The 17,238-nt window shown below is 36.6% G+C and overlaps 1 pseudogene; it reads left to right on the top strand.

The window, feature by feature from the left end:
- The window catches only part of LOC119509582, an 81,866-nt pseudogene extending 66,713 nt beyond the window's left edge, over positions 1–15,153 (top strand).
- The last annotated feature ends 2,085 nt before the right edge of the window (positions 15,154–17,238 follow it).

Here is a 17,238-nt window from a genome sequence, read left to right as displayed (position 1 = left end):
ATAAATATTCCTTTTAGTGTTTAGTGTATTGGAATAGCAAGAAGAAAATACTTGAAACTGTCGAACTGCAACCCAGTAGCCTTGATTCTTGAAGATGATTGTATAACTATGTAGCTTACATGGTGTGACTGTGTGACTGAAAACCTTGTGGCTCACACTCCCTTTATCCAGTGTGTGGAAAGATGAGTAGAAAAATGAGGACAAAAACTAAATGAAAAATAGGGTGAGATGGGGGGATGGAATGCTTTAGGTGTTTTGTTTTGTTAACTTTTTTTAAATTACTTTATTTATCAAATAAAAAAAAATTCCAAACAAAATAAAGCAAAGCAATGGGAACAACAAATATCCTGATATAACTTCATACCTTCCAAACTCCTACCATACCAAAAGAAAATTAATGAACCATAGTCACACCTGAGCATTCCCATAGCATTAAGATCACCCTCAATATCTCATCTGTTCTTATTAGATTATCGTTCCCTCTTCCCTAGCTCCTATCTATCTCTAAGTCCCCTATATTCTACATCTTAAGACAGTTATTTTACATTTCTCACAGAGTTCACATAAGTGGTAACATACAATATCTCTTCTTTTGTGCCTGGCTTATTTCACTCAGCATTATGTCTTCAAGATTCATCCATGTTGTCACATTTCGTGACCTTATTCCTTCTTACCACTGTGTGGTATTCCATCGTGTGTATATACCACATTTTGTTTATTCACTCATCTGTTGAAGGAGATTTGGATTGTTTTCATCTCTTGGCAATCGGGAACAATGCCACTATGAACATCGGTGTACAAGTAGCTTTTCATGTCACTGCCGTCATATCCTCTGAGTAAATACCAAGAAGTGAAGTTGCTAGATCATAGAGTAACACCAAACTTTTTTTTCACTTTCTACTTTTATTTTTATTTTTATTCTTTTTGGGGTAAGGAAAATGTTCAAAAATTGATTGGGGTGATGAATGCACAACTATAGGATTGTACTCTGAACAGTTGATTGTACACTGTGGAGGATTGTAAGGTATGTGAATATATCTCAGTAAAACTGAATTTTAAAACAGACATTTCAGAAAACCTTTGGAATATAAGACTGGTCAAAAAGTTCTTAGATATCAAAAGCATGTGCTATACAATGAAAAATTGTTACACTGGGCCTCACAAATTTTAACAACTTTTTACTTTCCAAAAGAGCATTTTAAGAAAATGAAAAGATAAGCTACAGAATTAGAGAAAATATTTGCAAATCTCATAACCAACAAAGAACTAGTATCTAGGATATGTAAAGAACCCTTAAAATTCAACATTAAAAACCAAATGATCAAAATTTAAAAATGGATAAAAGCCATGAGCAAACATTTCATCAAAGAGGATAAACAGATGTCAAATAAAGACATGACAATATGTTCAACATCATTAGACATTAGATAAATGCAAATTAAAAACACAGTGAGAGTGATGTCATGGAAAATGGTGGCCTAGTGAGTTCCAAGAACTGGTCTCTCCAGTGAAGCAACCACTAAACTGGCAAAAAAGTCAGAATCAATTATTTCCGAATTCTGGAGTCTAATAAAATCTTACATCACCAAAGAGGTACCTACTGAGGAAGGTGACTGACTGCTTTCACTAAGAAAGTGTGGCATTTTGATTATGCCCCCATCCATTATGCTTGGTTGCAGCAGTAGAAACAGCAGCCCATGTTCCTGGTTGGCTGGCTTGTGCCAGGGTGGGGAGAGCAATACAAGCCCTCTTCTCAAACAATTATAATGTGTGCTTTGACAAGTCTGGAAGATCCCTGATTGGCACAGAGGCTTGTCATTGTTTCACCACCCCCCACTCCCACTGTAACTTCCCAGTCACAGTCTCTCAAAAGCATTTAAAGATATATACTGTCCATATCTGCCTGGGACCATGGAAAGTGGGCAGGGCAACAAGTAGAAAGACCAAAAAACCTGGGAAGGAGGAAGATACTTGGGGGAATGAGAACTTTTAAGGGCTTCTGCATATACTGAGGAATCAGAATCCAACACACATGGCAAGGGCCAGACACATACTCAGAAAAAGACCTGAGAGGACTCCTGGATTTCCCTTCTAGCTGATCTTTGGGCTCCATGCAAGCAGGAGTTTAAGGTTAAAGCACAGTTTGGGACAGCCTAAGAATTGAAAGAGTGTTCCAAAGACAGAAATTTAAGGAAATCTCTCTCATGTCCCTGGTAGCTACTGAGATAAAAGAATAGAGACTTCAGAGAACACACATGACAAGGAATACAGTCTTTGCAAAAATAATTAGGAAGTCACTGAAAAAATGAACAAATACATCCCTGCATCCCTCTTTAAGCTAAAACAGCAAACAATGGGAGGGGAGTAGAAACGTATTTCCAGATTTATCACATTATAATATTCAAAATGTGCAGTTATCAATAAAATATTTTGACAAACACAAGCAGAAAAATATGGGCCATTCACAGGGGAAAAAGAAATCAGCAGAAACTGTCTGAGGAAGCCCTGACCCTGCAATTAAAAGATGAAGACTAAATAAAGTGTCTTAAATATGATAAAGAACTAAAATTAATCATGGACAAAAAACTAAAGAAAAACAGTAGAGCAATGTATGAACAAATAAGAATATCTATAAAGAGATAGAAATTATAAAAATTAATCAAGTAGAAATTCTGAAGCTGCAAAGTAACATAGCTGAAATGAAAAATTCAGCAGCAGATTTCTGCAGGTTGATGAAAAAGCCAGCATTTAAAGATAGAGCCCTTGAAATTATTGAAACTATTGAGTTTAAGGAGCAGAAAGAAAAAAAGAATAAAGAAAAGTGAGCAGAGTCTAAAGAACATGTGGGATACTATTAAACATACCAACGTATGCATTATCAGAGTTCCTGGAGGAGAAAAGAGAAAGGAAGGGGAAGAAAGAATATTTGAAGATATAATGGCCTAAAATTTCTGAAATTTTAGAAAAGACATGAATGTATACTTCCAAGAAGCTCAACAAACTTGGAGTAGAATAAACTCAAAGAGATTCACACTAAGATATATTAGTAAATGTGATCCTGGATTTGGCAACGGATACTTATGACAGCAACATCATGAGCAAAAAAGAAAAAAAGCAGATAAATTGGATGTTATCAAAATTTAAAAAAAAATTTGTGCATCAAAAATTATTATCGAGAAAGTGAAAGACACTCCACAGAATGAGAGAAAATATTTGCAAATCATATATCTGATACGGGGCTAATATCCAGAAAATATAAAGAACTTACAACTCAATGACAAAAATACAAGCAACTCAATTTAGAAGTGAGCAAAGGACTTGAATAGACATTTTTTCAAATCAGATACAAAAATGTACAACTAGCACATGGAAAGACACTCAATATCATTAGTCATTAGGGAAATACAACAAAAAACCATGATGAGCTTCACTTCAAAAGCAGTAAGATGACTATTTTTCTAATGGAAAATGAGAAATGCTGTTGAGGGTTTGTAGAAATCGGAACCCATATACATTTCTGCTGGAAATGTAAAATGGTGGTGCTACTGTGCAAACCCTTTTGGCAGTTCTTCAAGAAAAGTTAAATATAGAATTATCATATGACTTGGAAACTCCACTCCTGGGTGTATACCCAAAAGAAGTAAAAAGATATTTTCAAATAAATAGTTATACATGAATGTTCATAGCAGCACCATTCACAATAACCAAGAAGTAGAAACAATGCAAATGTCCATCAATGGATGAATAGAGAAACAGTTTAATATTGTTTAGCCCAATAATGAATGATACATGCTACAACATGGATGAAACTTGCAAACATTATGCTAAGTGAAAAAAAGCCAGACGGAAGTCAGACACAAATGGTTCTGTTTATATGAAATACCCAAGTAATTAAATCCGTAGAAAAAGAAAGCAGATTATGGTTTCTAGGAGATAATGGAAGGAGGGGTTGGGGAATGACTGCTTAATGGGTATGGGTGATGAAAATATTTTGGAACTAGATGGAGGTGGTGATTGTACAAGACTGTGAATGTACTAAATGCTACTGAATTGCACACTTTAGAAAGGTTAATTTTTATGTGATTGTGGCTCAATAAAAAAACACAAGATATCACTTCATACCTACCAGTATCACTAAAATTAAAATACAGTGACAAAATCAAATGCAGAGAAGATGGCAGCCTAGAGAGGAGTGGAAGTTAGTTAGTTCCCTCAGAGTAACTTATAAAAAACCAGGAACAACTAGCAAAAGATCTTGTATAACTGCTGGGAGAGGACAGTTACTGTCCACATATCATGCAACAATCTGGAATGGGAGAAATGCCTGAGATCACAGCATAAAATCTGTAAGTAAAAACTGCAGACCCAAGCCAAGAGCCCCCTCCCTCACAGCAGCCTCAACTGCAAAGTCTTATGTGTTAGGGAGAAGTACTCTCGGAACAAGCAAATATACCTCAGTCCAGCTCCAACTGGGGTTTTAGTGTTAACCACTCAATACAAACTATGAATCCCCAACAAGCAGACAGAGGCTTTTGGTGACAACTGACCTTGGAGAGTCAAGAGACATAGCTGTCTCGGGATGAGGAGCCCAAAGGATTGAGAGCTATCTCTGGCCAACAGGTGAATCTGAGAGCCATAGATTGACCCTGAAAGGGGGATTTCAGTCCCTTTCTCTCTCTTTCAACATGGGTGGCTGAGTGGAGCAAGTCTCAACCATCTTCAGCTCGCAGTGCTCTGCAGGAGAGAAAGTCTCAACCTTTTTAAACTCACAGCACTCTGTCCGAGACAAGCAGAGTCAGAGAAACAAAGAATCTATCTATATGCAAATGACCTCCCTCTAGGGGGCATATCTTCCCAAAAGGAAAGAAGTGGAGCCCAGCTCTCCTACCTGCCTTCCATTCAGAACCAGACCTCAGAGCCTGGGGGAAAACAGCCACAGGTCAGACCTCCTTACACCAGTCTGGAGTCACAAGCTGACAGGCACCACCTGCTGGGCAGAAAAGCACAGGGTGTGTCAATTCTCTAAGACACACCATCAGGGAAACTGGATACTGAATATTTCTTCCTTCTGGGACCTGAGCCCGTTCTCATCTGGGAAAATCTGATTGGGGTGGTCAAGGAGGTCAGATGCCTAGACAACAGAAAACTACAACCTACACTAAGAAAAATGAAGTTATGGCCCAGTCAAAGGAACAAACTTACACTCCAAGTGAGATATAGGAATTTAAACAACTAATGCTAAATCAGTTCAAAAAGTTTAGAGAAGATATGGCAAAAGAGATAGAGGCTATAAAGAAAACACTGGGTGTACATACGGCAGAAATTGAAAGTTCGAAAAAACAACTGGCAGAATCTATGGAAATGAAAGACATAACACAAGAGACAAAAGACACAATGATAACATACAACAGCAGATCTCAAGAGGCAGAAGAAAACACTCAGGCACTGGAGAACAAGGCACCTGAAAGCCTATACACAAAAGAGCAGATAGAGAAAAGAATGGAAAAACATGAGCAACATCTCTGGGAATTGAATGACAACATGAAAGGCAGGAATGTATGTGTCAATGGTGTCCCAGAAAGAGAAGAGAAGGGAAAAGGGGCAGAAGCAATAATAGAGGAAATAATTAATGAAAATTTCCCACCTCTTATGAAAGACATAAAATTACAGATCCAAGAAGTGCAGCATACTCCAAACAGAATAGATCTGAATAGGCCTACGCCAAGACAATAATCAGATTATCAAATGTCAAAGACAAAGAGAGAACCCTGAAAGCAGCAAGAGAAAAGCAATCCATCACATACAAAGGAAGCTGAATAAGACTATGTGTGGATCTCTCAGCAGAAACCATGGAGACAAGAAGGAAGTGGTGTGATATATTTAAGATACTGAAAGAGGAAAACCACCAACCAAGGATCTTATATCCAGCAAAGCTGTCCTTCAGGGAGAGCTCAAAATATTCTCTGACAAACAGACAATGAGAGACTTTGTGAACAAGACACCCGCCCTACAGGAAATACTAAAGGAAGCACTGCAGACTGATAGGAAAAGACAGGAGTAAGAGGTTTGGAACACAATTTTTGGTGATGGTAGCACAGCAATGTAAGTACACTGAACAAAGATGACTATGAATATGGTTGAAAGAGGAAGGTTAGGAGCATGTGGGACACCAGAAGAAAAGAGGAAAGATAAAGGTGGGGACTGTATAACTCAGTGAGACCTAGAGTGTTCAACAATTGTGATAAAATGTACAAGTATGTTTTTGCATGACGGAGAACAAATGAATGTCAACCTTGCAAGGTATTAAAAATAGGGAGGTATTGGGGGAAAAGTACAGTCAACATAAACTAGAGACTACAATTAACAGACTCATTGTATTATGCTTCCTATAATGTAACAAAGTCAATATACCAAGGTAAATGCATATAAGAGGGGGGTACAGGGGAGGGGTTTGAGACTCTTGGCATTGGTGGTATTGTCTGACTATTCTACTTTTATCTAAGGCTGTCTTTCCTTTTGCTGCTTCTTAGCTGTCATGTTTTTTGTTGTTTTGTTTTGTTTTCTCTTTTTTCTTTTTCTTTTGTCTCTATATCTTCTTTGACTCTTCCTCCCATTTTGTGGGAGAAATATAGATGTCCTTTTTAGAGAGTGGTGAGGGTGGTGAACAAATAAATATGTGACTATACAGGGAACCATCGACTGTTTACTTAGGATGCAATGTATGGGGTGTGAACAAAACCATCTTAAAAAAAAAAAAATGTGTCGATGACAAAAACTTGAGGGCAATATACTGAGTGAAACAAGCCAGACACATAAGGACAAATATTGCAGGGTCTCACTGACAGGAACTAATTATAATATGTAAACTCATACACATGAAATATAAGTTACCAAGATATAGAATGAGGCTAAAGAATGGGGATTGGCTGATTAGTATGAGCAGAATGTTCAACTAGGTTGAACTTAAATGTTTGGAAATGAACAGAGGTGACGGTAGCACATTGTGAGAATAAGTAACAGTGCTGAATGGTGAGTGAATGTGATGGAAAGGGGTAGCTCAGAGTCATGTATGTCACCAGAAGGAAAGTTGGAAGTTAAAAGATGGGAATGTATAAAACAGTGAACCTTGTGGTGGGCAATGTCTAAAAGTAACTTACAAATATTAGAAATCTGTCTTATGAACTAGAACAAATGTATGACACTACAACTAGAAGTTAATAATAGAGGGGCATATACGAAAAAATATATAACTTTTGCAAACTATATACTACAGTTAGTAGTATTTCAACGTTCTTTCATACTGTTTATGTACTTACTATACCAACACTACCAGTCAACAATGGAGGGGGTGGTTAGGGATATAGGAGGATTTGAGTTTCTTTTTTTTTTCTTTTTTTGTCTTCATTTCTTTTCTGGAGTAATGAAAATGTTCTAAAAACTGAACAAAAATTAATTGTGGTGATGGATGCACAGTTGTATGATGGTACCAGGGGCAATTGATTGTACACTTTGGATCTTTGTATAATTGTATGGTATGTGAAGAATCACAATAAAAAAAAAAAAGATACATGAGGAGCAGAAAAAAGAATCAAATGCAGAAGAGGATGCAGAGAAACTGAATCACTCATGCATTCTTGTGGGAATATAATCTGATAGCCACTCTGGAAAATCATTTGGCAATTTCTCATAAAACCAAACACAACAAAAGTATAACTCAGCAATTAGGTTCTTGGGCATTTATCCCAGAGTAACAAAACTTTTGTTCACACAAAAACATATACACCAAGGTACTTAGCAAGTTTACTCATAATAATCCTAACCGGAAAGACATTCTTCAGTGAGTGAAGAATTAAACTATAGTTTATCCATTCCATGTATAGGAATGAACTACTGACACATACAACAAGTACAATGAATACCCAGGGAATTATGCTGAATAAAAAAGCCAACACCAAAAGTTTACATACTGTTCCATTATATTTATGTAAATTCTTGAAATGCCAACATAACATAATGGAGATAAATTCTCACTCCCCAAGGCTCACCATCAGGGGCAGGGAGGGGAGAAGAGAAATGGGTGTGGACATGAAAGAGCAGCTGGAGGGTTTCCTGGAATGATGAGCTGTTCTTGATCCTGACTTGTTATTATACAGTAATTTTGCAAGATGTTACCATTGGGGAAACTGGGAAAAGGGAAAAGGATTTTCCTGTGCTATTTCTTCCAACTGTTTGTGAATCTACAACTGTCTCAAAATAAAAAAATTTTAATTAAAAGATTAAGAGAGAAAGAAAATGATGGACCAAAAAATTCCCAAAACATATAGATCTGTATATTTTCGTTTTGCTCAGGATGTGGATGAATACATTCTCTCTGTTTAGATTTTGAAAAAGAATGTTATCATTTCTATGGCAACCATTGGAAGAGTGATAAGAACAACTGAGGTTCATTCAAACTAAAAGAAGACAAAAATAGAGAATCCTCTTCCTCCCCACATGCACAAAAAAGGAAAATAGAAAAAAGTGAGCCAAAAGAGCACAAAAATGGTAGAAAAGAATCCAAATATATTAGGAATCATACTCAATATAATTGGACTTAACTCTCCACTTAAAAAAAAGATCTAATTGTTAAAATAAAAAATAGCATCCAGCTATAGACCTATCATACAGAACATATTTTAAATACACATAAACAAAAAGAAATCTCAGCAACAATCAATCCACAGAAAGTTGTAGCAGCCATGTAAATATTAGACAAGATAGACTTTAATGCAATAAACATCATTACATAGGAGATTACTTTATAATGATATAATGCTTCAATTTACCAGGAAGATAATAATTTGAGTGTATTTAATAAACATGCAAAATGTATAAAGCAAGATTTAGTAAAATTATAAACAATTCACAAGTCCATCATTACAGTGGGTGATTTTAGCTTCATTAATATTAAGAATTTATATTACAGTATTTAGTATTTCAAAGTACTCTGGACAGTGCCTGTCATGTACATTAAAAATAAATATGTCTGCATTAGGAGAAATCAGAGAGTAAAAAAAATTTTTAAAATAAGAGAAAAAAGCAAAGCACGTAAAAGTAAAAGCAAACTCAGGGCCAGAGCAAGTGTGAGAGGAGTGAGCCTGATGTCTCAGGTGCAGAATTCAAGGGAGCACCAAAATACTCAGTAATCAAGAGAAACAATATTTTAACACAATATTTTATAAATAAAAATTAATGCAAAACATTCATGATAAACTAAATACTAAAATTTTAAGTAGATATTCAGCAAGATTTAATCTTTAATTTTACCTAAAATTTTTGCATTAAATTTGTTTCTTTTTTCTAAATCTTGCATTAAATATTATTCATGTTAACTGCTGAATTTAGAGCCCTTCCTTATATTTTCCACCATAGGCAAGTTCTTTATACACCTTGATAAATAAAATTTAGTCGGCCCAAGATGGAGTCGTTCATGCTAAGCCCCACATCAGCAAAAATAAAACCTATATAAGTTTCCATTGCCTGTAAATGCCCAGATCATCCAGAAAATAAAATCTACCTACAGGCAATCAGCTATTACCAACTCCTCATTCCTATGCCAGCTAACTTCTTCAACCCCAAGCAACTGCCTGCAATGGCCGTATTAGGAAATGCAGTCTGTACTAACCAATAAAAACTTTCTTCCCAATTTACTTCCTTGTTCTGAAAATAGAAACCCATTGCTCTCTTTGTTCAGTGAAACTCCTCCCTACCTGGTGGAAATGAGAGTTTCCCCAACTCAAGAATTGTTTTAATAAAGCTCTCTGAGATCTAACTAAAATCTGCTCAGGAATTTTATTTTAAGGACCTCACTCCCCTCAGCCCAGTCCTAACCCTGAACAAATTATTCAGAATCTGCAAAGAACTCCTTAAATTTCACACACAAAAAAGAAAAATACCAGTAATCTGGTAGAAAGTGGGCAAAAGAAAGGAGTTGGCATTTCCCAGAAGTTAATACGTAAGTGGAAAATATATATATGAAAAGATATTTGGACTGGAATTGTGGGAAGATGGTGGAGTAGGAAACTCCACCAGAACAACTATTAAACAGGCAGGAAATGTCTGAATCAATGACTATTTTGAAACTCCATAGTCCAAGAGAACACTGTGCAACATCCAGGGAGGAGCAGAGGAAGAGGCTGGTAAATTATGGCAAATTCCAAAAAACTGTTCTTATCACATGGCCGTTACCAGCTCCTAGCCCCCACTCTCCCACAGGCAGCAGTGAGGTCTGGCCCCTGACTTAGCTTGCTTGTCCAGAAAGGGGAATAAAAATCCACTTCCCCAAGATCCAGAGGGAGGGAGGGTGTGGACCAACATTGATCACTGCTTTTGATTAGCTACTTCAGATCTCTTGGGACCCAACTTGAGGGCAGCCATTGTCCCAATCTGCAGAGGAGATGTAAAGATGAAATACATTCTCAGAGCTACAGAGGACAATTGAAGGCTACAAGGGCTGGGAAGGGGCCGAGTCAAGAAAGTTCAGCTTTGGGGAAGTATAGAAACTCCTGACACCATTCCTGGTCTGTTCCTCATCCCCTCCCAAGGGAGTTTGGAGCCTGCCCATGCTGCCTTTGTGGGACCCTGGCCTTATTCCAGATGGGAAAGACTGATGTGAGAAACTCTTCTCCAATGTGCCACTCTCCCAAAATTTGCTTTCCAGGAGAAAGCAGCCTGAGACAATGAGAGTAATGCAAGAGATGACTGAGGTGCCCAGCCTGGGACAAAGCTTACCTGCTTTAAGTCCTGCCATGGAAGACCCAGAAGAGGTAGAAGGTCTGTTTCTGGGAAGCAGAGGGAGCATTCAAACTCCTGTAACAGAGAAACTCCTAAAGCTAGTAGCAAGCACAAGCACAGCAGAAGACACAGGACCAACCAAGGCACGGAGGACCTTGTACTTGGCAATTGCCTTGGGCTGATCTTTCTGATAATAAGGCTGAATTCTGATAGCAGCAGCATGCAAAGCCAATTTGCAAAGATGGTGAGAGGGGTTTTTGCTTAGATTTGCTTAACTTTGTTAGTTCCTGGTTCTCAAGAAAACTTTTCTCATATCTCTAGCTGGTTACAAACTCAAGAAACAGACATCTCAGAAAAAATCCCAGAGTTAACATTCTAAAATATTAAAATTTATAGTGCACTAAAAACGATCACAAGACAGACCAATAAACAGAAAACGATGTCAAATTAGAAGGAAGAGGATAAAAATCCAGAAAACAGGAACAAAGAACTGGACGTACTGGACAAAGACTTTTAAAGATGATCTTCAACATGCTCAAAGAGATGAAGGAAAATACAAAGAAATAAAGATATCAAGAAAACAATGAATGAGACTTTCAATAAAGAGACAGAAATTTTAAAAAGGAACCAAACAGAACAATTGGAGTTGTACACCACAATCACTGAAGTGAAAAATTCCCAGGAGGGTTTACCAGTGGATTGGAGCTGGCAGAAGAAAGAATCAGTGAACTCAAAGACAAGACAATTGAAATAAGTCAGACTGAGGAACAGAAAGAAGAAAGAATTATATTTTCTTTAAAAACCCACAAAAATAGCCTAAGAGACCTGCGGGACACCATCAATGACATCAATATGTGCATTATGGGAGTTTGAGAAGGAGAAAAAGAGAAAGGGGCAGAAGGAATATTCAAAGGAATTATGATGGAAAACATCCCAAACTTAGCAAAAGACATGAATATGCACATCCAGGAAAACCAGAGAACAACAAACAGGATAAACTTGAAAAAAAACATATGCCCCATCACGTACTGAACAAACTTTCAAATGCAGAGAACAAAGAGAGAGTTCTGAAAGCTGAAGTGAAAAGCAATGTGTTTTATACAAGGGAATCCCTATTAAATTAATTGCTAATTTCTCATCAGAAACCAAGCAGACACGAAGGCAGTGGGTTAAAATGCTTAAATCATTGAATGAAAAAAATTGCCAACCAAGACTTGTACATCCAGTAAGACTCATTCTAAAATTAAGGCAAAATTAAGAAAATTCCAGATAAACAAAAGCTGTGGGAGTTCATCACCTCTAAACTTGCCCTAAAAGCAATTCTAAAAGAATTTCCTCAGACCAAAAGGAAAGGACACCAGGCAGTGGTTCAAAACAGCATAAAGAAATACAAACCTCTGGTAAAGCTAACAGCTCACCAAACAGCAGCAGAATACACATTCTTTTCAAGTGCACAAGGATCATTCTCCAGGAGAGACCATATCTTAGGTCACAAAGCAAGACTCAATAAATTAGAAAATATTGATATCATGCAATTAACTACTCCAATCACAATGGAATGAAGCTAGAAATCAATAACAGAGAGAAATGAAAAATTCACAAATATATGGAAATTAAACATGATGTTCCTAAACAATTAATGAATTAAAGAGGAAATCACACAGGAAATTAGGAAATATCTTGAGGTGAAGGAAAATAAAAATACAGCATACCAAGTATTATGGGATGAAGTAAAGTCACTGCTGAGAGGGAAATGTATAGCTCTAAATGATTACACTAGAAAAGAAAAAAACATCTCAAATCAAAAACTCAACCTCAACGCTAGAGAAACTGGATAAGAACATACTAAACTCAAAGTGAGCAGAAGGAAGGAAATAACAAAGATTAGAACAGAGATAAATGAAATAGATGACAAAAAATAGAATCAATTAAGCCAACAGTTGGTTCTTTGAAAAGGTCAATAAAATTGACAAACTTTTAGCCAGACTGAGGAAGAAGAGAGGACACAACCAAACTCAGAAATTAAAGGGGAACATTACTACTGACCCCATAAAAATAAATGGGGCTATAAGAAGATATGATGAACAACAAATTAGATAACCTGGATTAAACTGGAAAATTTCTAGTAACACACAGACTATCTACACTGGGTCAAGAAGAAATAAGTCTCAAAACACTAATTGCTAATAAAGAGATTGAATCAGTCATCAAAAACCACCCAAAAAAATAAAAGCCCAGCACCAGATGGCTTCTCAGGAGAATTTTGCCAAACTTTCCAAGAAGACTTAATTCCAATTCTGCTCAAACTCTTTGAAAAAATTGAAGATGTTGGAACACAGCCTAATTCACATTATGAGACAATCATACTCATACAAAAGTCAAATAAAGATATCACAAGAAAAGATAATTATAGACCAATATCTCTCATTAATATAATTGCAAAAATCCTCAACAAAATACTAGCAAACTGAATACAACAGCATATTAAAATAATTATACACCAAGATCAAGTATGACTTATCCCTGATATTTACATGTGACTCAATGAAATCAATTAATGTAAACTCTACATTAACATAATTAAGGAAAAAAAAAACACATGATCATCTCAATTGATGCAGAAAAGGCATTTGACAAATCCAGCACCCTTTCTAATAAAAAAACATTTAGAACACTAGGATTAGATATTATTCAGCTGTAAAAAAGGAATGAAGTCCTGATACATGTGACAACATCAATGAAGCTTGAAGACATCATGTTGAGTGAAATAAGCCAGGCCCCAAAGGACAAATAATGTATGACCTCACTGATAAGAAATAATAAGAACGTAGAATATATGTTACCAGGATATGGGATGGGGATTTGAAATGGGAAGTAAAAGCTTCAAATGTACAGAGTTTCTACTTGGGATGATAGAAATATTTTGGTAATGGAGCAATGGTGGCAATGGTAGCATAACATTGTGAATGTAATTAACAGCACCAAATTATATATATTGAATGTTGTTAAGAGGGAAGATTTTAAGTTGTATATATGGTAACAATAAATTTAAAAAAAATCCATGGAACTACACAACACAAATGGTGAACCCTAAGTTAAACCATGGACTATAGTTAATAATACTAAAAAGTAATAAAAATCTGCTTCCATCATTTGTAACTGCAGAACTATGCCAATGCGAGGTGTTAATAACAGGGTAGTGTTTTGGTTTGCTAAAGCTGACAAAATGCAATATACCAGAAATGGACTGGCTTTTAACAATGGGGATTTATTAGCTTACAAGTTTACAAGTCCATGAAAATGTCCAAATTAAGGCATCAACGGGACGATACCATCTCTGAAGAAAGGCTTCTGGCAATATGGGCTCCTCTCTCACATGACCAGGCACATGGCAACATCTGCTGACCCTTCTCTCCCTGGTTTCATTGTTTCCAGCTACTGACTTCAGTGTCTTCCTGTCTCAGTTTCTGTGGGTCCTCTCAGCTTCTCTGGGATATACTTGTGAACTTCTCTTAACTTCATCTCTTGCTTCCATATGTGTTTTATTCTCTCATAAAGGTCTCCAGCAAGAGGATTAAGACCCCCTTGAATGAGGTGGGTCACTTCTCAATTGAAACAACCTAATCAAAATGTTCCATCTATTATAGATCTACACTCACAGGACTGGATTAAAAGAACATGGTCTTTTCTGGGGTACATAGCTTCAAACTACCACAGGCAGTATATAAGAAACCTGTATTTATGACTTTTCTATAAATCCACAAATTTTCTAATAATAAAAAGGTACACAATTTGCAAATACACATTTGCAATCAAAGATAATGGAAATTGAGCACGATGGCAGCCACTGACATTGAGGCAAGCAATGTGGAGGAGAAGGACAGCAGTTCTAGCTGCCATTTCCATTTCTGGGGTTTTGACCAGGTTGCTAGGCATTTCCACATGGAAGTCGGCACAGGAACAAATTCGAGACACCCAACTCATCACAGCTGATGAAAAATTGGATATCACAACTTTAACTGGCATTCCAGAAGAACATATCAAAATTAGAAGAGTAGAATCTTTGTTCCTGCTCGTAATAACATGCAGTCTGGAGTAAACAACACAAAGAAATGGAAGATGGAATTTGATACCAGGGAGTGATGGGAAAATCCCTTGATGGGTTGGCATCATCTGCTGATGCTTTGTCCAACATGGTGCTGACCTTGAGTACTAAAGAAGAGGCAGTTGCCTTTGCACAAAAGAAACAGATGGAGTCATAACTTTGAAGAGAGGAAAGTTCCGAAACTGAAGTCCAAGTCTTATGCAACTAACTTTTCTTGGAACAAAAGAACAAAGGTAACCACAAAACAGGTTGGCACTGACTATATCTGTGCTTGACTGTGCAGTATTTATAGTCCATGGATAATATATCTCTTAATCTCCCAGTAAATTTGACATTTAAACTACAGATGCATTTTATTGTGTCTATTTAAAATGTTTTTGATGTCTCAAATTGAACATGTTACAAATTTCCTATACATAGAAGAGATTTGAGGTGATTATACCTATAGGAAATTTTGGTACATAGAATCTAATAAAAGGAGTGTTTGAAATCACTTGCAACATTGAAGTTTTACACTTGCTTTTTATAGCCATTTCTAAGTTAGTAGTGTTAATAAACTGCCAGTCATCAGGCAATCTAATATTGTCTTAGAATTATTTTATTATATGTAGAGAAGTGCCTGATAACATTACAAACCAATAAATCTCCTTATTGAAATTCTTCTCTTTAATTAGAACTTTATATTCTCTAAGCTTCTTTGAGCCTGCATTAATTGTGTTCCATGCTAATCTCTGCCCACAAATCAGCACTTAATGCTTGTGAGGGGTTCAGGTAAAGATTTTATATTCTTATAAACTTTAAAGACTCAGAGAAAATAAAAATTTAGATGTTGGGAAAAAAAATAATTCAAATTGAAACCATTCTGAGATATATTTTCACATCCACCACATAGGTGGAAATATTATTTTCCCCAAATCCCATGTTTTGGTGAGGATGTAGAATAGTAGGACCCCTTATCTACTACTGACTGAAATGTAAATTGGAACAAATACTTTAAAAGACAACTGGCATCATCTCATGTGGCTAAAGTTGCCTATTCTTTAATCTACTAATTCCACTTCTAGGTACAAAACCTACCAAGATCCTTGCATATATGCAGCAGGAAACAGGTACAAGAATGTACCTGTGACATTGTTTCTACTACAATAAAACTTGGAACAACCCTAATGCCCTTCAATAGTGGAATGGAGAAGTAAAGCATAGTATAGTCATACTGTGGAATATTATACAACAGTGACATACATTCACATGAATGGATGTCAAAGACACAAATTTTAACAGAAAAAGTTAAGTCTTAGAGCAGTGGTTCTCAAACTAGTGGATGCATTAGAATCACCAGGAGGTCTTGTTAAGACACTTTGCAGGGCTCCATCCCCAGAGTTCCTACTTCAGTATTTCTGACTTGAGCCCAGGAATTTGCATTTCCAGCAAATGTTGACATTGTTGCTCCAGGGACCTACATTTTGAGAATGCTCACATAGATTTTTATCCTATTCATATAAAACTAAAAAAAATTGTACAGACAATACATGATATATTTAGTGATAAGAAAAACATGACTCAACTATGAAAAACTTGTTCTGTCATAGGTTTTCATTATATCATTATATAAAGTTGTGCTGGTTTGGATGTATTATTTCACCCAAAATGCCATTATCTTTGATGCAGTCTTGTGTTGGAGACTTTTGATTGGATGTTTCCATGGAGATGTGATCACTCAACTGTGGGTGAGATCTTTCACTGGATAGTTTCCATGGAGGTGTAGGGCCCCACCCATTCAGCATGGGCCTTGATTAGTTTATTGGAGCACTATATAAGCTCAGATAGAAGGAGCAAGCTTGCTACAGCCAAGAGGGACACTTTGAAGAATGCACAGGAGCTGAGAGAGGAGCTGCAGATGAGAGACAGTTCGAAGACGGTCATTGAAAGCAGACTTTTGCTCCAGAGAAGCTAAGAGAGGACAAACACCCCAAGAGCAACTGAGAGTGACATTCTGAGAATAGCTAAAGCCTAGAGAGGAATGTCCTGGGAGAAAGCCATTTTGAAACCAGAACCTCAGAGCAGACACCAGCCACATGCCTTCCCAGCTAACAGAGGTTTTCCGGACACCATTGGCCATCCTCCAGTGAAGGTACTGATTGTTGATGCATTACCATGGACACTTTATGGCCTTAAGACTGTGACTGTGTAACCAAATAAACCCCCTTTTATAAAAGCCAATCCATTTCTGGTGTTTTGCATAACAGGCAGCATTAGCAAACTGAAACAAAAGTCTATATAAAGTTTATTTAATAATAAAGGTTTCAAAAAATATGTTTAATTTCTAACATAAGTTATAAAAAATAAACAATTAAAATTGG

This window comes from Choloepus didactylus, chromosome 14 (genome assembly GCF_015220235.1).
Source record: "Choloepus didactylus isolate mChoDid1 chromosome 14, mChoDid1.pri, whole genome shotgun sequence".
NCBI lineage: Eukaryota > Metazoa > Chordata > Mammalia > Pilosa > Megalonychidae > Choloepus > Choloepus didactylus.
This window is presented reverse-complemented; position numbering and strand designations above follow the sequence as displayed.